Genomic DNA, 24,752 nt, shown 5'->3' on the forward strand with positions numbered 1-24,752 from the left:
TCATGAAGGTCCCAGTTTATCAGCACAAAGCAATTCAAAGGATTATAATGATGGGTGATGAGAAGCAGAGGTTTCTTTGGGAATCTGTAGCAGAGGAACCAATCTGGTCCGAGGGTCAGAGATAAAAGACAGTTCCAGTCTCAGAGACGTGCTCATTAAAGCAATGAAGCTGAAGGAAATGGCCAAAGGAGAGAGTGTAAAAGATAAAAGAGGGAGGGAGAGGGTCAGACTCACGTACAGTTAGGGGAAAGGAAGAAGCCAGCAAGGAAGCAATCAGAGAGGAGGAAGGAGGCTCTGAAGAGTCTGGAGAAAGACACGTGAGAAGTTTTATGGAGGAGGCTGTGCCCCAGAGTGGAATGCTTTGAAATTCAATCAGGGCAAATAGAAAAGTGGTTATCTGTTTGCTGACTTGGTTAAATGCGAAGGTGACAACAAAATGTATGGGGCAGTGGGGCTGACCTGATATTCCGCCATCACACACGGACATCAGCACTAATTTTCACATCCACCATTTGCATTTGTGACTGTGCACATACTAGTTATAAAATATTTTGCAAATCGCCCTCTATGAGGGTGATTTTAAGCCCCAGTTGATTGACTCTGAGGAACATACTTTCTCTACAGATCACGCTCCCTCCTCAGAGACAGGAATTCTTATCTGCAGCGCTGCACATAACATTTTGCAACCTGGAGTACCACTCTGTTACCTCTGTCAGTTGCCTTTCTCACTGAGATTCTTTTATTATCCCAAAGGGTAACACTGGCTCTTTATAATTAGTGGCCAGCATCACAACATAGAGATGTTGGCCAACCATGTTTTTAAGGAGATTTTACTGTTCGTAGTTGCTATAACCTCTAGGAGATACCAATACATATATTTTAATATTAATGATGATTGCCATTAAAATTTTCAGCTTGTTATTTTTATTTAATTAACATCATAATAAAGCATTATCAGTTAAGAGGCCTGCCAATATCAAAATAAACACAATACCTGTTGATGGTAATTGTTTAACCTTGATATAGTGATTAAAGCTATCCTTCACTGCTTATAACTATATACTTTCAGAGCATATACTAATTATTTACTTACATTTTCATATCACTTAATGTCACTGGCAAACTATGGTTCTCTTTTCTGAAAAGCAATTTCTCTATCTGAGGGATCTTGAATATTATGCACTGATTCAGGACTTCACTTTCCTGGGCGTCATAGATTAGAATAAATCATTAAAAAAAAAATCCTTCCTCAGGTTATCCATTGTAAATACATAGTAGTTTCAGTGACTTGTCATTCTTTCAAAATTATAAGATTTCTATTAAGTGTAATGTTATGCTAAGAAAACAACCCAAGGCAGTGTCTATACAAGATAAGTAACTCAAGAGTGGAGAAGTTGGCTTGATTGTTCAGTGCATCCTAATTATGAATTAGACCGACACACAGCTGATCACCAAATAGTGAATCACGGCATGTTAGAAACTTCTAGATTTACTGTGACTCGGACAATTTAGCTTTTACTTTATAGTTTGTAGTTAACAGCCTCGATTTCTTGAAAATTACCGAAGAGAAAAATAGCATGTTAATTTATGGAGAGTAATTGCTTAAGGGTGCTACTGAGTTTAGCCATGCAATCAAGATTATGGCTTCCAAATATCAAATGAATTAAAATAATCATTTACTATTAACTTCACTCTTGTGAAAACTATTTTTGGCTTTCAGTAATGTGATACTTCTTGCAAATATTTAGAAAATAACTAAGATCTAGGGATTTAAAGAAAATGGATATAGTATATAACAGAGCAATTTATATTCCGTTCAGGTTTATAAACAGTGGTGACTGATCACCTAAAATGGCCTTACACTGATGAACCGCTGTGCTTAAAGATATATATTTCTCCACATTTTGAGGTTTCTCCAATCAAGTCTCCTTAAATATATATTTGGGAGGATTCTGATAAGAATCATAACACAAATGGAAGAAGAGTGAAGTGACCAGATTTCTAAAGCTCAACAAACCCAGGGACACGGATCGTATCTGAAGATCAGAGGAGAAAAGTGTATGATGGAAATAGACAGAGTGGAAAAAAGGGTTATTTCTGTCAGTGCTAAAAAGCTTAGAGAGTCGCTGATTAAGGTCACTGCCAATTTTATCAATGAGGAAAGTGATTTTTTAGCAAGGCTTCAACTCCTCATTTTTACCATCCTCTGGGGAGGCCTGTGGATGGCTATATTGTGAGGGTGTCCAGGATCAAACATAAAGAGCGCTCAGGGTCAACCCGACTAGAATTTTTATCAGAAAACCTAGCGTGTCTGAAGCCCATGCCCAAAATGCATTTTATGTCTTCCTGCCTGCTTGCCGTTTTCAGTAACACCAGCATTATCAACAACAAAAGAGAAGAAGAAAGAAGCCAAAAAAGGAACCAGTAACCACATTCCCATATGTCCTTGGCTTCCTTGGAAAGACCATCTAAATGGTTCAGAACAAACCTCTCCCTGAAAGATTTCTCAACAGCATAACAATTAACTAGGACAGCTAGGAGGACCCGAATCCCACGCTCCATGCAGAGATCCCAACAGCATCGTTAGTCAGTGGCCAGAACCGTCTATCTTATTGCTCAGGTGAACTTGATGAAATCATTTTCTTATCTGCAAACTCCACAGAAGGGTGAAAGATGTGTGTTAATAGACTCTGGTAGTAGTTGAATAATGTGACTGGAAATTATAACAGGACCAAAAAAAAAAGCGATTTCACATTAAAACACACTGTAAATTGCTTTGTAGAGAGGGCTGGACATGCTCAGACAAGCAGGTGTCATCAGAGCCCTAATTGAGTCATGGAACAGACTCGCTGCAGAGCAAGGGGAGAGAGATGGGAGATGTCGCCTGCTAATGTGGCAAGGACACTTTGGAGTCTTGGGGAAAGGAGGACGTCCTCTGGAAAACACTGATTTCGGTGGGTAAGAGCCGTGTAGTCACAGAGAGCTCCAGTTAAGGGATCTCTGAACATGGAGATCCCCCATCTGGAATCTTAGGGCTCTGGATCTCAGTCTTCAAACCTGGAAGGGCACCACCCACCACCCCGAATCCCCCCTGATATGAACTCATCTTGCCTGTGCTCCGCCCCCAATTTTATTTACCTCTGATCTGTGTCTTGGCTGACTTGACCACTGCCTCACTGCTGTTAACCAGTTCCCTGCTCTGGTCTCCCAGTCTGTGGCTTAATAAAGGCCCTGATTATAAGATTTTTTTTGCAGGGTCAGACAGATCTCTGTGGCTTACTGAGACACAACTGTCTTTTTCTCTCTTTTTCTTTCTTTCCCTCTCTCTCTCTCTTTTTTTTTCCCTTTGGTAGCCTGGGGTTTTCAACTTTATAGTCATTAGCACCCAAAAGAACAAGGGAGAAAAATGTAATTTCTACCTGAGAACAGCCTCAGACCCTATCAGCTCGTTATCAGTGAGCTGTGCTGGGCCCTACTGCTCAAAGCTCACCCTGTGGACTTTTGAGGAACTTCCAAGTTCAGCCTGATGGACAGAAAACTCATCTCTGACTCTTACAGTTGAATAACATGCAATTTCTAGAGGTTAATGGATGCTCACTAGTATTTGCTGAGTTGCTAGAAGGTACTATTCATAAACTAATATTAGCATGTTACCAGAATTAACCGGACACTCTAAATCCATATTCCACAAAGACATCTGACTGCCACTCAGTGCTCTGGGGCCTTGCAATGCTCCCGCTATCACATTCACATGAAAGCTGTTAGAATTCCTGCAGTCTGGGAGAAGACATGTGGTTATTATTGCTGTTTTGAATTGGTCTTGGCTGCAGACAAATGAACATGAATTAATGTCTTTGTAACATCACTATTAGATTTTATGTTCTGTTCGCCATTAGGTTTTGTTGTGTAATTGCCGGTAACACACTGACTGTTATTTTGTTCTTCCCCAAGCATTTTCTGAAACCAGGGGGTCTTTTTTTAAGTGAACCATAATCAAAGGGTTTGAGAACCACTGTCATTAAAGAAAGGACGTCAGGGGAGGAAAAGTTTCACGAGCAGGGACCTAAAGCAACAGTTCTTGTGTCTGCGGCCAGGTAGGCACTCATAGCTGCCTGGGTCCAGGAGGAAGGCCCGGGGGGCTGGGCACCCAAGGGATGGACGTCAAAGGCAGGCGATTACTTGACAGTCTTGCCCAGGGTCAGCCTTGTTTGTACATCACGGAGAATCCAAATTTGTTTCAGTTTTGCCTTCTTATCCAGGTATCATGAGAACCATTCACTTTTTTTGTCCATAATTTGTTTTTGCCTAACATTACTGGAAATTCTTTTTCTACTTGGAATGTAAATTATGTTTCCTATTTGTCCTCAAACCAATGTAGCATTTCTTTATGCTTTTCATGCATGATATTTACTGTGTCTTTGACATTTTTGTTTAGTAGTCAGTATTAATAAATCTTCATGAAAGTAACAGAGTCATTGCGATTTTGTTAAAAATGCATTGCTTAGAGTTCTTTGAAGAGGTATGAATGTTCAGCTACAAAGAATCAAACAAAGGAACAAACACTGTCACAGAAGCACCCTCATTCCTCTCTGCATTGGTGAAATTAATATATTTCGCTCAACTGTTAATTTTTATCTGACCTCCATTCTTTCCAGATTCTTAAAGGATGAAACTAGGGATAAAGTAGTGTTTTTAAAGAGTCACCTGGGTGAGAATGTATACACACCAGCCCTTAAACAGAGTGGTATAGTTTTCTATACAAATATCAGAAACTTACCAACATTTTTCATATTTCTGAAACACATTATTCACATGAACATTCTTCCCAGCGTCTGAGCTCACTTTCATTTGTTTGTTCCTATGCTTATCCCCACTGATAACTTCAGTGGGAAATGACACCATCTCTGCTTCTTATGGGATGTACTGTTTTACAAACAATATAAATCTATTTGATGTGTCATGTATTTAATTCCTCTGAAACTAGAGATCTATTGTTCCAAACTGCATAAGGTTGTTTAATCAAGTAACCATAATAAAAGAAACATAGTACAGTTTTATATACAACATAATGAAGCAACAATTAATAAAAACACAACCATTTAAATCCATTTTAACTTAGAAGACACGTAAAAAGCTAGTTATCTACTACAGTACCTGGAACATCATAGGGCCTGAAAAAATGTTTCGTTTTGATGTCTTTTTTGACGGCAAGTTTTTTTTATCTTGTATGGAGGCATTTCTGTTTATAAAGTTTAAGAGGCTTGGATTAGGGTGAGAAAAAAACAGTGGTATTGGTAAAAAGAAAAGGGAAACTGAAAATATTTTTAGTGCATCATCTGGTAAACTGAAACAATTTACTGGAAATCTGTGTTTTATTGGACTTCATAAGAAATATGGTCGCATAAGGTCAAATGGTATTAGTTTGTAGTCTTCTGTGATCTCAAGCTCCTTTACATGAGGTTATTTCTAGGCTAGTATTTGTCTAAGTGTGTGTGGATGTATGTGTGGATGTGTGTGAGGGAGTCTGTGTAATTAAAAGCTATTGCCCTGCTCCTTTTAAAGCTGAATTAAATACGTGATTTCTCTCTAAGGAACTCTTTTAAAGAACTCTACTTTTAAACACCTTATCAAATAGTGTCATGTTTATGAAAAACATCCTAAACATGAACACAAAATGTAATGGTTTCATCCAAAACAAAGGTAAATCAATATTGAAGAGGTGAGCATGGATCAGAAGAGTGGGTTACAAGTTCAATTTGTGGGCCCATGTTTCATAGACACTCAAAGCAAAGTATACAGACATCACACTGGCAAAACTGCACAGATTAGTCTTCTTACTGACAATGAAATTCCTCTCTACAAATCACACGTTAACAGAGAAACTCATGGAGAGGCTAATTTCACAATAAAGTCATAGCTTTATTTAACTGATAGGGAGAGGCAGGTGAAAAGAAAAAGAGAGGAGAAACGGTATGATTCATGGTACAGAATATATTCTTCCATTAAACTGTGGTTAAGCTAATCAAATAAAACTGTTTGTGATGTTAAATGCTACCGATAAACTTAATCATGTCGGTATAGTATAAAGTAAAGACTTTTTGACAAGTCTTAGACTTAGGAAGTATTAGGGGTATGCGGAAAAAAAGAAAGGAAAACCTGAATAAATTAGCAGTGACAGAGACACTCAGCAAGTTCCCGCCCTGCTTAGAATATTGTCCACATAATGAATATTTCAGGTGCGTCTTGAGATCCGTGTATTTTTCAAAGACAAGAAGACAAGACGCGTTTTACATCTGTTAAAGACTTCTGATTGGCATATACGTTGAAAGATTGCCTCAAGATTGAAAGGCGGAATGTTCCTCAAAAGCTGTAGCTATGAAATATTTATTTCACCTACTTTCATAGAAAAGAATGAGTTGACTCTGTGACATAAATCTCTGCTAATAATACCAACAAAATTACACGTCTTCTGTTAAATGGTTACTCTTAGAAGGTGAACCAGGTCTTGTTTGTTGTAGACGATCAGAGCAGAATAATGCAAGTGCTGTTTTACCGTGTTCTCATGAAATACAATAATGTATTTCCAAGTATTCTAGCACAGGGGACGTAAGATCCGCTAAATTTTTTTTAAGAAAGACGATGTCGGATTAATTTTTTTTTTTTACTGGGATTGTTCAGTTTCTTTCTTTTTAATTTCAAAATTACATTTTTGTCAGTATCAACCTCTGCTTGTGTGAACCTTCTGTATATAAAAATGCTGTAGCTGTACCTTTGAGTATAAATTTTATTAAGCAAGGCAGACTCGTGTGTCTCCAAATATTGCTTAAATCTCCAAAGCCAGCTGAATAAATAAACATTATGTGATCTGTGGCCCAAAAGTCTGCAAATGACTCCATATGATTTTTTTTTTTTTTAAAAAAGACTCCTTCTAAGTATTTCTTGGAGCCAATGATCAGCAGTTTTGTTTAAGTTCTGGGACCCCTGAGCCTCCATAAAAATAACTTTGAAATATTATATTACGTGTGAAAATTTTACACACATGCACATTTATAATCAGCAGCCAGACCCTCTGCCCTTCCTCAACCTGATAATCAACCATAGTGCCTACTCAAACATGGAAAAAATAAAAGATTCAGAACTCTAAAGAACATAATCTTAGTGCCATTTAGAACCATGTGTATATCTGAAATCCTCTATTACTGCAAATCTCTTGGTTGTATTTTCTATGGAATTGTCTGTTTCTCATTATCAAAGTCTAAAGAAATTTGATACAGTCATGCAACACTTGGTGAAGGAGTGTTAGAGAAAATGCATTCCAAAGGGTTCAGCTTATCTTTGCTTTCCGAAGCAGTAACTACTGTCTGACTTTCCTCCTCTTGAGAAGCCAATTGGGAGGGTGAAGGAAAAAAAAAATCAAACCAAAGTAAATTAAACAATGGCCCCGTGCCGGAATCAATCACAGGCATCAGCTTTTAAACGATGAATTGTAGTTAACAGGCGGTAGGGCAACATTAACAGGGAGAATTCTTCCTCTGTAAAGTCACCTTTTGCTTGTAGAATGTGTACCACACTGTTCTCTGAACCAAGTTGGCCCGAATGACATGAGGTGGGCAAGGCTGGAGGTTTGCAATGCCCGTAACTGTAACAGTCAGATTGTTACTGGCCTCAGTAAATTGGTTATGAACACCTAGAGATGGCTTATGGTACATGTTACTCTTTAGTATGACCAGATTCAGGGAAGGCATATCATTCTTCCTCAAGAGTGGACATATGGGAGGAAACGTCTAGGGGAAAAAAATTATAAATATAAGCTTCGAAGGATGCGTGTTTTATTCCACAGGTGTTTTTTTTTTTCTGCTTGTTTAAGTCAGTTGGGCTATTCAGATATTACACAAATAGTGTTCAGACAAGTCTAGATGCACATCTGATCAATTAAGATAGAATTCTGTTTTTGCAATTCAAGCTTTTAAAAAGCATTATAGTTAAAATACATGACACAGGCATGCTGGGATAATTGGTTGTCAAAGTACATTGGTACCACTGAGTGGTCTTAAAATAGCAGGAAATGCAACTGAATACTGGAAAGGAAATCACTATTTCACTTTTTCAAATAAAACATATTGCACCTCTGAGTTCACAATGGGATATTTGCTGAGAGCCTGTAATTAACTCATAACGATGAGAACCACAGTAATAAACACTTCCTTAGCAAAACATCCACTTGTTTTCATTATTTCCTCCTCTTTTGCTATTTCCTTGGCAGTTTTTAGTTAGCTTGTCCCTATTAATCAAGAGAAGAATGGAGAAAAGGGCAAATAATTTTTCAAGACAGGGAATATTCATTTTAATTATATAGAAAGAACACTTTGGATAAAACTAGCACATCATCAGAGAGGTCATATGTCTAAGCAAAAATGAGCGGGGTTTGTGACACAGTGGTAAAATTACTTTACTTTCAAAATCCAGAACCAAGGAAACCAAAATGCCACTCAACAGCAGCTCACCCACAGCGGCTGCTTCCGACACGCCTCCCTCCCGTCCTCCCGCACACAGCTGTCAGATTCATCTTCCCAAATACCTTTTCATCATGTCACTCCTTTGCTCAAAATCCTTCAATAGCTGCTCAATACCAACAGTACAAAGTGCACATTCCTTGGCCAGGCATTAAGCCCCCTCTACAATCTGGTTCCAATTTTCTTTTCTTGCTTCATTTCTCACTGTCCCCTCACAAGGCAGCGGTCCCTGTGAGCTCTCTGCTCCGGTCTACTCCGTGCCTTTGAAAAGACTATCTGCTGTCTTCTTTTCCTGTTATCTCCTCACGCTCTTCGCTGTCTGGGAGTGTGCCCTCGCCCTGTTCCTTGGCTCTACTCAGACAAATCCTAGAGCTGCTCTGGATCCTAGCAGGCACCGACAGGTCAAGTTATCTGCTCCACAGGGGCAGCGTGGCTCTGCGTGGGGCTGTGAGATGCACACAGACTAGCACGTATGTCTCATGCTTCTTTGTCTCCTTTGTATTGCCCGCCATTTTTAGCACAGTGTCCTGCATGGTATGGAGGCTACTGGATAAAGAGCTACTGACTGACGGAACAGCTGTTACTCCAGTTACTCCAGTCCGCAAAGCATTAGCTCAGGTTCTGATTTATCCCACCAGTGTCATTTAGAAATGGCTGGTTTCTTACCAAAAAGATGTCCCCCTACCCCCAAATTTCTCCATCACCTCCCCAAAGTAAGAGTAAGGTACAGAGTAAAGCGCATAAACCTTCCAAAGGATTTGGGTTGACTTTGTGGAAGATCTAAATCTAATTTATTGTATAGTAAAATGTATGGCCAAATTAAATAATTCTATGGAATGTAAATAATAATAATAATTTTAAATGCTTTGCATATGCAGAAGTAGCCAGATGTATCATGCAATCAGAATTACTGGGTCCAGTTTTGGCCCTGGGGGTGATGGCTTGGCTTAAGGAGAGGACTCTGGTGACAGCTGCTTAACTCGGTTCAGACTGCATCCACCTCTGTCCTGCTGCCACCCATTCTTCTCAGAGCAGACAGAGCCACGTTTCTCTAAGGAAAATTAGACCACACCACTCCTCTGCTTCAGCCCTGCCCGTGGCTTCCCCATCACACCTGAATAAAATCCAGTGTCTTTCCACGACTTACAAAGTCTGTTGCTCAACTTCCTCCTCACTCTCCCTGCTCCCCCCGACCCCAGCTCCCCTGGTCTTCCTCCTGCCCCTCTATCTTTGCTTTTACTGTTTTTCCAACCCAGACACTCTTCCCTTGATCTTTTCCTGGCCGGTTCCTCACAATCATTCTCAAACATCTGTCTTCAGTAAGGCTTTTCTTATGACCACATCTGAATTCAGCGGTTCCCACTCCCTCACCATCTTTTCTATCACATCATCCTATTAAAAGAAAAAAAACCACCCTGACTAGTATCTAAAATAATCTTATTTATTCAGTCATTTACTTGCCTATGTCTATCTCCTGCTGCTGGAAGTAAATACCAAAATACCATTCAGCCAGGGATCTTGTCGGTTTTGATCACTGTTGTACTGTTGTAGTCAGAAAAGTGCTTGGTACAGAGCATGTGACCAATAAATGTTTGTCAAATGAATAAAGTTGCCTAAGGTTACACAGCTAGCAAGTGACAGGACTAGCCCTGAAACCCAAGTCTGTCTCTCTCTGACCAATATGGTGCTGTCACTCACTCTGTCCAGTACTGACGGTGCCACAAATGTCCATGTCACCATCCCTGTGGCTAAGGGCTATGCTGCTCTGGGCAGGTAAAGAGAAGAAGTCTTAGATCCAAGATAAAGACCTCAGAGGAAGTCAGGAGGCCTGTCTGTCCAGGGAGAGCAGCCTGCCCCAGACAATCTTTCAGAACCGTCACCCGGACCACATCCCACCCTGGGAAAGGCGTCACAGAAGAATCAGCCAGAGGGACACTCACATCTGATTGATGGGGTCACTTATACATTTGCTAGAAACAGGTCGGCATTCGTCTCCAATGGCCAAGGCACGGTGAATGGACAGAATGGGTGAAAAGGTAAGTATCTACATGCGGTCCACTGTGGAGGTTGGGTTAACAACCTGCACTCACTCGTTAGACATTGAAGAGAGTAGGAAAGGCAATGATAAAGTCATAAAACAGATTAATTGGAAAGATGATGGTGCCACTGACAGAAGTAGGACGCTTAGAAAGAAGGGGAGACTCAGCAGATGAAGTCAGGAGTGATACCCGCTCCTTGGAACGTGAGCCATGTTTCAGATTTATAGGTCTTGGCGTATTGTTAGTGCTCATAAAAGATTTGTCCAAAGTCCTCGTTTCCTTTGGGAAACACGTATTCTTCAGGAAGAAGGAGAAAATTGAGGTAAGGCTAGCTGTAAATTCCTTGAGGTCTGGGACAATGTTTTTTCCTTCCTTCCTTCTCTGTCTTCTACTCTTCTTCTTTCTTTCTCTGTAGCAATTGATATACAACTATTTATTCAGCAAAGACTCTAGAAATGCTAGTTGCATAAAGATTCCAAAGCAAAACTTAACTACATTCTACATCTGAAATACTATTCATGCTCCACGGAGCTCTGCATAGGATGGAGAATGATGACCTGCAGAGGAGATACATCTGCCTCCCACAGTTTTCAACTCTCTCTGTGATCATGATTCACTTTTCACATTAAAAAAAATGAGGCTAAACAAACCTCCGTAAGGTTCTTGCGAGAGTTACAAAAATACAATGTAACTGGGAGACTTAGCAGGATGTTTATCATCGATATTATTAATATTCAATCATTAATATTAGATTTTCAATGTTACCTGCTTTGTGTTGGGTTTTCAGGAATCAGTACATAAGTCTAGAGAAGTACATGTTGCTCTTGAACTAGGAATCATGTCTTTATCAGAAAACATCTAGGTGTTTCATTCCATGTAATGCTTTGAAGGCAAATCTACAAAGTCAAGGTGTAGTATTACTACTACTAAACTTTACTGAAAACACAAGGAAAGCATACAGTGTATTATAATACAACGCTAAGTTAAGAATTAAATTTTACTTCAGCCAGTTCCATTGGCCAATGTATGCAAATGTATTATTTTTTCTCTCCAAAAAGAATATTGCATCCATGGTATCTCACACAAAAGCCTGAATTTAGTGCTCAAATGTTTATTCTCTCTATACACGTTGTATTTCTCTGCTTTAGCTTGTCTATTCCAAAGTATATACCCAACAAATTACATCACTTCCCCAAAAAGATACAGAAGTAGAAAAGAAAGCCTTTAAAAAAAATCCAGTCCTGCCTATATTTAAATCAAATTTCCATTCTAGCTGAAGTATAGTCTATGGTCTATAGTGCAAATCTGAGAAAGCAGCCTTTTGGAGACAAAGTTTTCCTCATGTAAGTTCATCATTAACTGGCATTGACACTGACCATTTTGTAATCCTTGAAGAATGATGACTAACCTAAAAATCAGAGAACTGTCACATAATACTATCACAAGGATTGATTCATTGGGCCCGGCTGACTTAAAATTACTTGAAATGTTAAATGTATCGGAAAAAGAATAATGAAACACTACCAACTCAGACAAAGGCATGCAAATGATGCTTCCTGTTCCAGAAATTGTTTTAAAGATGCAAATGCCTATTATGTCATGATTCTGCAACAATTTATTTGCAATTTAACAGCATAATAGAGTCAAACATTACCACTTATTGCCAATTGGGAAGGAAAAAAAATGGGGAACTCTGTGTCTAGGGAAGGATTCTGTAGTTTGGCACATTTGCTGGCCCTTAAATTAAACTGCTTTTCTGAACGAGTCTGTCTGTGAGAGTGTGGTTGCCCAATGTTCTTCCGACTAATTCGGATTGCTTGAGGCCATGGAACCCGTGAGTGGTTCCATTCATGAACAGCAGATGATGCATGACAAGGCGGTAATGCGCTCAGGAGGAAGTGAGCTGGGAAGCGTGCAGTATACCAGAGGGGCTTTGATAAAACTTCCATCCAGCCTACAAATTGTAGACATTGATTTGAAATAAATTGTGACTGATGATCAGTCGATGACGATTTCCATAATCATTATGCCGTCGGTAATTTATCAAGGTAATGATATTTGTGTCCCTGATGCCACATTCATCCTGTACCGAGGGACTGAGGAACATGCTGTGATTTTTAAAAGCTCTTATTAAGAACCGACTGGTTGTGCTATACTTTCAACTGTAGAGTAATCAGTGGGATGGCTTAAAGTGAGTAAAACATTTTTAAAAATCCTGCTAGGTTTGTAATAAAATTCTTTTGACAAAACCTTCTATAGCAGGAAGGCAGAGATCTGCTTACAGCATTTTAATTAAATCTCTCTTATCAAGATTGCTCAGTGTAGTTTGCCAATATGCTTTGGAAAGAGATATTACACCACGCTGGGCAAAGAAATCTGCCAAGGAACCTCCCCTTAACCCTTCTGGAGCACTTTTTCCCAGAATACTTGGGTTCCCTTTCAGATTGCAGTCATTTCTTCACAACCATGATTTTTCAGCACGTGTATAGTCAACAGGTACATCCACAATCCTGCACGTACTCCTGTTAGACCCCAAACTAATGAACAGTATTCCCATCCTTAGTCAGGAAAAAAGCTAATGACATTAAACACTAAATGTCACAAGTATCTCTTCAGCAAAAGTGATAGTGAGCTGAGAAAGTCAACGACAGGGATATAATTAACAAAATTAACACACGTGTTTTCAGGTTGCCATTATAAAACGAATTCTGATTAGATTGCAAATGTTATAGGATCACTTACATTTTCATAGAACATGGTTTAAATACAACCACCAGATCAGGCTTCAGGAATTTGATGAATAATTCTAGTTTGGCACCTTAAAAGTTTACCTAAGTTAAAATTAAAAGTACTTTGATTGGAATCAGAAACTAGAGCATTTTAGCTGTGTGTTTTATGTGGATAAAACTACCTCTGCTAGCTACAAACTTCCATTTGTTTGTGAAAGAGTCCCATCTTTCCTAGTCTAAAATAATCACTACGGTTCAGGGATCTCAATGCTTGATGTATCTGTATGCTGCCTGCCCGGGGTTCCCGGCTTCATTACTTTACTGTTCATTACTTTGTTACTTTCTTGTAGCAAAATATACCTAAGAGAAAATGTACCATGTTGACCATTTTTAAGTGTAACTTAGCAGCATTTAGTACCTTCACAATGTTCTGCAACCATCACCACTACCCCTCGCTTCGTTACTTTCAAGCTATTTCTTATTTTCAGTTTGTCACCTGTAAGATCGGGGTGATGATGACAGTAACAGCTTCGTATTGTTTTTGTTAAAAATAAATGAGATGCTATGACATTTGTAAAGCTTGCCTGGTGCATATGAAGTGCTAAACTACATGCTCCGTGCTTGAACTGTTTTCTTCTAGTTCTTCTAGTGTTGACATTAACTCTTTTAAGAGCAAAAATACTAATGGGAACATCACAATAGAACAACTTACATTTATTTTATATATATAAAAAAACTGTATGTTACAAATGCTTGCACAAATACATCAGTACTTAGCCGGTACACAATTATAAATGTCTGTGAATAAATGAATGAGTTAAAACCATTTCGAATTTTGACCCTAAGTTCTCTCCTCCTTTGACCACACGGCACAGACTGAGCCCTGACCTTGATCTGTTGATCTGCAGCCTCTGCCCAGCACTCTCATTTGCTAGGACCCTGTTTTATCAGGTCTGGACGACTAACTGCGGGCTCCTGCTTCTTTTAATTCTTGGAGGTTGACTTCTTCCGTTGGTTCCATGGGAATGGGCTGCCCTGGGTAATTAAACCTGAGGTTCTGAGTTCGATGATCTGCTCAAGAGGCAGGATACTGGCCGCACAGATCGTTTTAAATCTTTGGCCCAGACTTTTGTCACTTAGAGACATCCCTCTGTATCTGCAGGGGATTTTTTCCAGGATCCTTGCAGACACCAAACTCTGCAGATGCTCAAGTCCCTTAAATAAAGTCATGGAGGACCATGGTTGGTTGAATCCGCAAATGTGGAACTGCAGATATGAGGGCTACCTGTACGTAGAAGGACTCCATCAAGGGACACATTGCTCTGTGGACTTGGAAAGCTCCCCAGTGGACACTTTATTTCATGGACTTAAAGCCCTCTGGGCAAGATTTAGAATGCAGAGGATGATGAAAGGGGTGGCGATCTGCACTGCACACTGATGGTTTTCTAAGTACATCTTGTTTAGTTCAGGTGACTATTTCTTTTCCTTAATATGGATCTGTTATTTTTGAAAATGATTTTTGTCCTTGAGTGGTATATACGTGTGTGTGTGTGTGTGTGTTTGATTTAATTTTTACTTGTTGGAATACCAGGAAAAATGAAAGGGCGTATCTCTCTCACAGAGTGGAAGAGAGAGCTTGAAGGGTAAAGGACTTGAAATGACAAAACCTATTCTAACTTGTCTTGTTATACTTGGTGTGCTAAAACTCACCTTGGGCTGTCCTAATGAAGTCGTCCATCCCACGCGCTCAAGGCACATTTCTAGATGGGATAACTTGGACTGTGGGCATGACCACTCTGGCTGATTGTGTCCCATGGGTGGCACTGTTGGGGTGTTGAGAGGGGGTAGAGCATGGCGGCTAATGTGAGTTAGATTTTCCGGGCAGGAGGGGGCTCTTCCTTAATGGGAATTAGGAGGTCTCATCATGGTAGTTTGTAAAAGGAAGTACTTTCTAAGAGGAGGGTGGAAACAGGGTGCCCTTGAGGCGGGGGAGGAGGCTGACACTTGGGTCTAAGATCATTTCGGTGGTCCATGGATCACCTGCACCAGAATGACCTGAGATTAAAAATTTAGCTCACCCTGCTCGTACGAGTGGTTCTGGTTTGGGGTTCATCCTGTCTGCTCTCTCCGACAGCAGCTAACCAGGCCACTGGGCACGAAACTGCTTCACTTCCAGGGACAATGTATTTTAGAAACTAAAAGATTCTGGATGTGTGGTTTGGAGTGAAGGGTAAAATGGAAAATAACAGGTAATATTCTTAATATACTCAAGAATTATTTCAAAAGAAAGCAAACCTGGGCTATGTCTTAAAAACATTAAAAAATAAAGGATTTTTTTAGGGTAATATGGACATTTTTCTAAGAAAAACATTTCACCTGTTATATATTGGACATTTTGATTTTAAAATTTAAGATGTAGAATACATAATACATTTTGCAAAAGCAGCGGTAACTTACCTGTTTAAAAATTAAGGAGACTGTATGTGTTCATTTTTTATTTCAGTAACGATTTGCAGATTTGAAAGCAGTATCATTTAAAAAAATCTTAATGTAACAAAAGTATTACTATACTGTAGAAATACGGATTTTTGTTAAACTTTGAAAATAAGTTTTGAGAAATATAAGCTTCCTATGTAGCTTTTCAAACAAATGCCATTTCAAAATATTTTAAATGTCATTTGAAAAAAGTAAATATCAAAATTTATTTCTAGACACATTTGATGCAAAAATGTATCAAGTCGCTATCAAAAGCATATAAGATGATTTATTCTGTGCTATTAAAATTTTATCTCTTGCTAATGAAGCCATATTGACTAGCAAAGTACAGTGAAAACTGTTAGAGATACTTGTAATTTTTACTTAAAGGAGGAAAGGGTTACTGAGAAGCAAGACAAAATGAGATTTAGGACTAGGAGGGGGTGGAAAGAAGTAAAACAGAAATACAGAAAAGAGATCATAAAGAAAAACCACACTAACAAACTGGGGAAAAAGGAAGAAGAAGGTCGGGGTGGGGGGAGCAGGGGGAGAGAGAGAAAACAAGAAGGGAGGAAAGGGGAATGATATGTGAGAATGTATATTTTGTTAATGAAATGCCAGGAGAGAGGACAGGTGCTTTTAATTCCAATTTGCAGAGAAGCCAACCCCAGTGCCTGCGCTGTGCCAATCTACCTTCCTCTTAAAGACGGGTAATGTTAATTTCAGTGTTTCATGCAAGTCTTGGCAAAACTCAACAGAGATTACCTTTGTGTCTGCCAACAGATCACAATGAATATTTCAGAATTTTCAAAGATAATTCAGAAAAATTCCAACAATGTCTGTGTAATGTCACACAAAAGGACCTGGGTAAACGCAACATACATTAGCTTGAAGGATGACACCATATTCCATTAGCTTGCTTTTGCTTTGACTTTTTAAGTGGCTTTTAAAAACATTTTTGAATTTTTAAACACATTAAAGAAACACCATAATGCTTTTTAGTGTGTACATTTTTTTCCCTGCAGCATAATTGAAATCCAATTAATCATTTTCTCTGGAGATTTTTTTTTAAAGACAACTATTGTGACAACAATAGAGAAATGACTTCGCTCATCACCACTGAAAATGCTTTGGCTGGGGCAACAATATAATTCTGTGAAAGGCTGTGCACTCTTTGACTAGTCATGTTCACACAATTTACAAAGGAAATTAACAGTCCAACCGAGATGCCTGTGAACTCTCACACCTTTCGCAAGACCGGCATTGTGTTTTTATCTTTTAAAACAAGAAACTGATTTATCATCTATTTCAATCATACTGGTTTCTTTTCCGTTCATGAATTAGGAGAGTCTTTTGCTCCCTTTAGTTATAGACTAAATATTAACCTTTATTCCCCCTCATGGTTGTTTTAGTGCTGATTTAATTATCTAGAAGACCCCCCTTACTGTAGCTGAAATGTGGATGCTTGGTCACAAGAATTTTTTATGAGTAAACCGTAAAATTTAGTGCCAAATGGCTATTTTCTGCTTATCCATCTGGAGCTCACACAAATAGATGTGTGGGTGGTTCTATGTGTTCAAATCAGTTGGCTATAAGGAATCCGTCGTCTTACTCTTGGAATTGTCTCATATGGTCTCTAACAGCAGCCCGTAATTTCTACCAACATCCTTGTATTCAAGAATTTCAGGGCTCCCTGTGTTATTCAAGGTCTTGTAAGTCAGGTTTTGCATGAAAACTGACCTTGAAGATTCAGGGTTGACATTCATCAAGCCATTGTTTTCCATTATAAACCTATTCATACCTCCCTTAATTGTTTTCCTCCCTAAACAGATTTATTCTTTCGGATTTGGGTATTTCCAATATTTATCATACTATCACTCTTGTCATCACCAAGGATCCTGGGAATAAATGGATATAAAAAGTTTTGGTATTCGTTTTGCTAAAAATATCCACCAAATGTGGGGATTGACGTGATGACTCATGTAATGCCATGGTACAGCACTCAGCTCTTCATACTCCCTCACACCATACACAAAAATAATCTCAAAATGGCTTAAAGACTTAAGTGTAAGACAAGAAACTTTAAAGTTCTTAGAAGAAAACATAGGCAAAACATAATCTGACATAAATCTTTGCACTGTTCTCCTAGGGCAGTCTATACAGGCAAGAGAAATAAAAAGCAAAAATAAACAAATGGGACCTAATTAAACTTATAAGCTTTTGCACAGTAAAGGAAACCATAAGCAAAACAAAAAGAGAACCTACAGAATGGGAGAAAATATTTGCAAAAGATGAGACTGACAAGGGCTTAATTTCCAGAATATATAAACAGCTCATATAACTTAATAAGAAAAAACAAAAAAACTCAATCCAAAAATGTGCAGAAGATCTAAACAAGCAATTCTCCAAAGTAGACATACAAATGGCCAAAGGGCTCATGAAAAAATGCTCAATATCACTAATCAGAGAAATGCAAATCAAAAACTACAGTGAAGTATCACCTCACACCAGTCAGAATGGCCATCATGCAAAAGTCCACAAATGATAACTGCTGGAGAGGGTGTGGAGAAAAGGGAACCCTGCTACACTGTTGGTGGGAATGTAGTTTGGTGCAGCCGTTATGGAAAACAGTATGGAGATTCCTCAAAAGACTAAAAATGGACTTACCATATGATCCAGCAATCCCACTCCTGGGCATATATCCAAAAGGATCCTTAATTCAAAAAGATACCTGCACCCCAATGTTCATAGCAGCACTATTTACAGGAGCCAAGACATGGAAACGACCTAAATGTCCATTGATAGATGACTGGATAAAGAAGCTGTGATATATTTCTACAATGGAATACAACTCAGCCATAAAAAAGAATAAAATAATGCCATTTGCAGCAACATGGATGGACCTAGAGATCGTCATTCTAAGTGAAGTAAGCCAGAAAGAGAAAGAAAAATACCATATGATATCACTTATAGGTGGAATCTAAAAAAAAAAAAAAAGACAAAGTTATTTACAAAACAGAAACAGACTCACAGACAGAAAACAAACACGGTTATCAACAGGGAAGGGAGTGGGAAGGGATAAATTGGGAATTCGAGATTTGCAGATGCTAACTACTACACATAAAATAGATAAACAACAAGTTCATAGTGGATAGCACAGGGAACTATGTTCAACATCTTGTAGTAACTTCTGGTGAAAAAGAATACGAAAATGAATGCATGCTCCTTTATGACTGAAGCATTATGAAGTACACCAGAAATTGACACAACATTGCAAACTGACTGTACTTTAATAAAAAATATATATATACACAAGCATACATAAAAACAAAGCACAGTGTTAGCGCAGGCAGGTAGAACACTGTTGCTGGGACAAATGACAGTAAGTCCTTACTTCTTTCCATATTGTACTGCAATGAGGCTACGCGTGAAAATACAACATGTGAATGTTTCTATAAAATCTTGTTTATGTTGTGTCATTGACTGGATTTAAAGGACTTTGATTCTAGTCATCAATAATCTTAGACCAAGCTTCTACATGTCTCTTTTTCATCAGACATGTAGTGATCAGAGTCACTAGATCTTCCACCTTAAATGTTCAGACTTTAAGGACCCTGTACACTGAGATGTGGATACAGGGCCTCATAGAAGGACACTTAGTTTTGCTGACTGGAAACTCCACCTTTCACCCTCCCCTCTCGCAGCCCCGACACCAACTTCCCATGCTTTGATTTAATGAATCTGATGATTTTAGAGACTCTGTGTAAGTGGGATTATGCAGTGTTTGTCTTTCTGTGACTAGCTTAACTGGCATTAATTTACATAATTCCTCAAGGTTCATCAATGCTGTTGCATATTGCAGAATTTCTGGGTTCTAATTTTTAAGATTAGAAAAATAACAGTCCTAATTAATATCAGATACATGTGTATACACACACATATATATATACATATGATGTATATATCAGAAAATCTATCAAAAATATATGTTAAGATGATATATATTATATAATCGGTAATCTATAAATATATATATATATATACACACATCTTATTTACCTATTTGTCTTTTATGTAATATATGTACAGGCACATCGTGTTTCATTGAGATTCACTTTATTCCATTTCACAGATACTATGTTTTTTTTTTTTTAACCAATTTGAAGGCCTGAGGCAACCCTGCATCGAGCAAGTCTATGGGTGTCATTTTCCCAAAAGCATTTGCTCACTTCATGTCTCTGTGCCACTGTTTGGTGATTCTCACAATATTTCAAACTTCTCCATTTTATTGTATTTGTTAAGGTGATCTGTGATCAGTGATCGCTGAGGTTACTACTGCAAAAAGATTAAGACCTGTTGAAGGCTCAGATGATGGTTTGCAAATTTTAGAAATAAAGTACTTTAAATTAAGGTGTATACATTGTTTTTTTTTAGCCATAACGTTATTGCACATTTAATAGACTAAAGTACGTTAAAACCTAAGTTTTAAAACGCACTGGGCAACCAGCAGGGTTGTGTGACTCGCTTTATTGCGGTATTCGCTTCGTCGTGGTGGTCTGGAATTGAATCTGCAATATTTCTGAGGTCTGTCTGTAACACATTAATATGTATCTCATGATCAACACTAGCGAATTAACTCAACCAACAAAGAGGGGGAGAGATAAGAAGTAAGTGCAAAGATTTGGGTTACTAAGTGGATTTAGCATTTTCTTTAAAAGAAAATATGGGTCACATAATGCCCATGAGTAGGGTAGGGTTGGGCATGGATTGAAGAAAAGCTGATGCAAAAATACCTCCTCAAATGAAAGTTATCCCTTAACCTTTCACTTGATTATGGAACATTGTCTATTTTTGTTTAAAAGGAGATACTGAACCTCAATAACAAGGCAGGTATATTTTTTTTTCTAATTGTAAGCAGTGAAAATTACCTTAATGCTAAAGGTTTAGGTATGCAGAGCTGTGAAACTAATTCGCTTGTATTCTCTGTTCTAATGACTTCCATATGGATAGCATTTTCATATCTAAAGTGTATCCATATGGAAATTCTGGAGCCACGGATTTCCTCCTGATGTAGCAACTCAGCTTCCAGCTGCTGGTTCTGAAAGCAGCCTTGTCTCACCGCGGGGACAGCAAGGACACTGCGAACCCCGCTGGGGCTGCACCTTGGGACACAGGACCGAGGGGACGGGAGGGCAGCTCCTATTTTTGCTGCGGTGGACAAAACTTATTTTTCATTTTAGCTATCAGTCTGGTTAATATAGTGGCTGTTCCCGAAAGGATTCGTTTCATAGCCTAGAGCTGACCAGTTCTGTGTTTAAACGCATTGTTTGTTAATATATGGTCTATGTTCCAGAAGCATCAGAGTCACCTGTGATGGTTGTTGTAGACACCCCCTCCTGGACTCCAAGCCCAGGACCAGAGCAGAGATCCCATATGAGGTTTCTCCTCGTCATGCCCCCAGCATCTAGTCCGAGTCTAACACACAGCAGTCAGTCAATAAATATTTGTTCAGAGGATAAATTAATGAACACTAAAGAATAAGAGCCATTACTCAAGAAAAAAAGGAACTGAGAAAATGCAGGCCCGGGCAAAAATCATCCTGCTATTATTAGTAATCTTCAAATTGCACCAAAATAATTCAAAGGAAATTCCTCATAAATCTTTAAGTTGAGTCAATGGGAAAATTAGATTTGTTTTACAGTAATCTGCCCTGGAGACAGCCTTACAAAGGTATATTCAATTGAACAATCTAAAAGTTTTCTCTGCTGCATTCCCACAGAGAAGTTCAAGTTTTAGCCATCTTCTATAATTTCCCTAAGCTAGATTCAAAGAAAAATTTAAGACAGCATTTAAAAATTTCAAGATTTTTGGATATATGCTTACTTTTTTATTATTTACAGACAAACTCCAAGTGACTTGGGAATTCTGGACAATAAATAGCTCTAACATGTTAAAATTATCTATAGTAAACCATATAGTCAGGAAAGCAGTAAAAACAGCAGGAAAGAGAAATTGAAATACAGTAAAAATAACGAGGAAGTGACATTAAATGCCAAAAAGTGAACAACACAGTGGAGAAAGAGAGCATATATGTAAGATAAAGTTTATAAGGATTTTTCAGCAACGACCAAAAACCTTCCTATAAATAGGAATAAGCAGACTCTGCAAGTTTGTGAGCAACGAAATGAAGAAAGCTACAATATACCTTCAATATCTTGCAATAACATTTAATGAAAAAGAATATAAAAATGAACATATGCATGTAAATACAAGACTGGAATATCGTGCTGGACATCAGAAATTGACACATTGTAACTGACTACACTTCAATTGAAAAAAACAGTAGGACTGAACCAGTGTCTCCAGCCACCCACAAAATAAGCCTTCCCTAAATGAAACAGATTTGCCCTCTTCTAGTTGGAACAGGGATCAACAACACAGGGTGAAATCTGTAGTAGTGATTAAACTATCTTTGCCATAAACACGGGGAGTGGCTTATCTTTAACGTGAAACTGATGAAATGTCTCGCTGACACTAGCCCTGTTTGTAGGGATGGGGTATTAATAAACGCATGCATCCAGGCAGGTCTTCCCCTCACTTGGTCAAGACCAAAGCAGGGACAGGTTCTATAACTGGATCTATGTACCCACCCGTGAACTGGATAGAAAAGAATGGCAAGGTAAGTGTGCTAGATACGGATGTGGCTCAAATACTTGATTTTATGTTAAAATATGGTATTCATTTATATATTACTTAACATTTATTTATGTGTATATATATATAGTAAATGATCTATGGAGTCTTCCCCATCCACTAACACTGTAGTCCAAAAATTACAGAGATTTATCTAGCAAATTTTACATTCCAACATTTAAAACAAGCACTACAGTGATTAAGTAAATACAAAAATTGAGTACACGTGTTCTATGGATTTCCTAGTTAATAGCAAAATTTGGACCCAGTTATCTCACTCCATCACTAGCATTTCATATTGCAAATTATATTTTATTACTCTATAATTATAATGCAGCCCTTCAAATATTTGTGTTAAAATATTTAAGAATTCTGCTTACCAAAAAAAAAAAAGTCCTAAGTTTTGAAAAGAAAAGGGCAGGATACATTTCTTAGAAAACAACTCTACAAACAAATTCAATGCAGTAATAATTTTAATTGATTTACTCTTTAATCATATCAACCTATAAACCATGGGAAGACTTATTGATCCCTAATACTTAAATATCACATTGCATGAATAACAAATGATATAAAATATGCAAAATAATAGCACATTAGCCTAAATAACACTAATAAATTGCAAAGCTTAGCATGAAGTGGAAAATCACTAATGGAACACCATGCAGTTTCTCCATGCAACAAGCAAAGACTCATCCATAATGCAGGAGTGCAGCTGTGAGCAGCAGGCTCAGGGAGGACTATTTAAATGTGTCTTTATGGACAGGCTGGATTGATCTGGGAAGTGGTTCCTGAGGAGATTCCACTTACCCCGAAGAGCATCTTGGGAGATTGTCATGATTTTCCATCTGCTTCTAAAACTCATATTGTTTAGATAACCTGCCTTCTTTAAGGTCTTTGCAAGTTGAAATAATAGACTTATTCTGAGGAGCGTATATGGAATCACTAGAAACGATGGTCATTCGACCTGGGGTTTTCTTCTGCGGCATATTGCCATCGTGTGTTCAAATTCTAAGCACTGTAATTAAAAAAAAAAAAAAACTTCATTCTGCAGATAGCACCTAATGTAATGAAAGCTAAAAACATACCTAAAAGATAAGACCCAAGTTCTTAGTATACCAGAGCCTCATACTGACAAGATGCAATATCACACAGAAGTTAGTATATGACAGAGGCTGTCTTGAACCCATTCAAGGGAAATGAGTTATTGAACATATTGGAAGGAAGTGGTTGTTAGGACTATGTTTTAACCATAAGTTGGTCCCCAGGCATGGAGATTGATGATAACATTATTAAGTAAAGCTCTGGTGTTTTCTACTTCCGTTTTTACCTTTATATCACCTCTAAATTTAATTGGTATTTCAAAAGAGAATATAGTTTGCATTTGAACATTTTGTATCTAAAGGTGAGTGTAAGGATGAGAGTTTGAAGGTGATATGAAGTTGTCAAAAGTCATAAAGCTGCTACTAATTTCAAGATAAAAATAAACTGCGTTACTGAAGGAAAAGCTTAGCTAATACAACAGGGAATATAAAAACGAGTTCACCTAATATAGTCCCCAAAAGTGAAGAGAAGATTTTAGTCAAAGGAACTTAGAGAAGATAGAATCTGTTTATAACAGAACACTCTGGAGATGTAGAGTCAGTAAAAATAGAGTTTTGTCCTTCACTCATTTCTATCCTCAATGGTTCATTTATGAGCTTCCTTTTGAATTCTGATCCTATAGGTTCACTTAGGAATTATGAAAGATGCAAACAGTATTCTGTGTCTAACCATCAAATTGTCTATGATAGCTTAGTGATCAATAACATCAATATAAACAATTTTAATGTTAACATTTCCTCAAGAAAGAATTTGAAACATACTTAATACCATGTATGCAACTCACCTTAAAGATGTCTGGACTTGGTCTATCATAAAACAATTGTGATTATACTCAGGTGACCTCTTAATACCTTTAGCTAATTGACCCAGTTATGGAATGCTTGCTCAGAGAACACCTGCTTCATGCCTATGATTTGCTACTACTAAGCATTAAATAATAAATGGTTTAGCCAAAAGGGAGTTGCAGAGAAATATTTATGATGTGGTGCAAATATTAAGTTTTAGAGATTGTTAGAAAATTCATACATGAGAAATTGGTTAATTATGCACTTAAGTCATACTGATCAAAAAGTTTGTTATAAAAATAAAACAAGAGAATGAATTAAACAGATTGATATAGAATTAGATGCTTAAGGTAGAATAGAGGCTTAGAATAAAACAGCAACTAATGAAATAAAAATAATATATGACCACTGGTA

The 24,752-nt window shown here is 38.0% G+C and overlaps 1 protein-coding gene across 1 annotated transcript in view; it reads right to left on the minus strand.

Moving 5' to 3' along the window:
- Positions 1 to 24,752, minus strand: part of TENM3 (teneurin transmembrane protein 3) — a 1,525,061-nt gene that overhangs the window by 746,763 nt on the left and 753,546 nt on the right. The window lies entirely within an intron of this gene.

Source organism: Vicugna pacos, chromosome 26 (assembly GCF_048564905.1).
Source record: "Vicugna pacos chromosome 26, VicPac4, whole genome shotgun sequence".
NCBI classification, from domain to species: Eukaryota; Metazoa; Chordata; class Mammalia; order Artiodactyla; family Camelidae; genus Vicugna; species Vicugna pacos.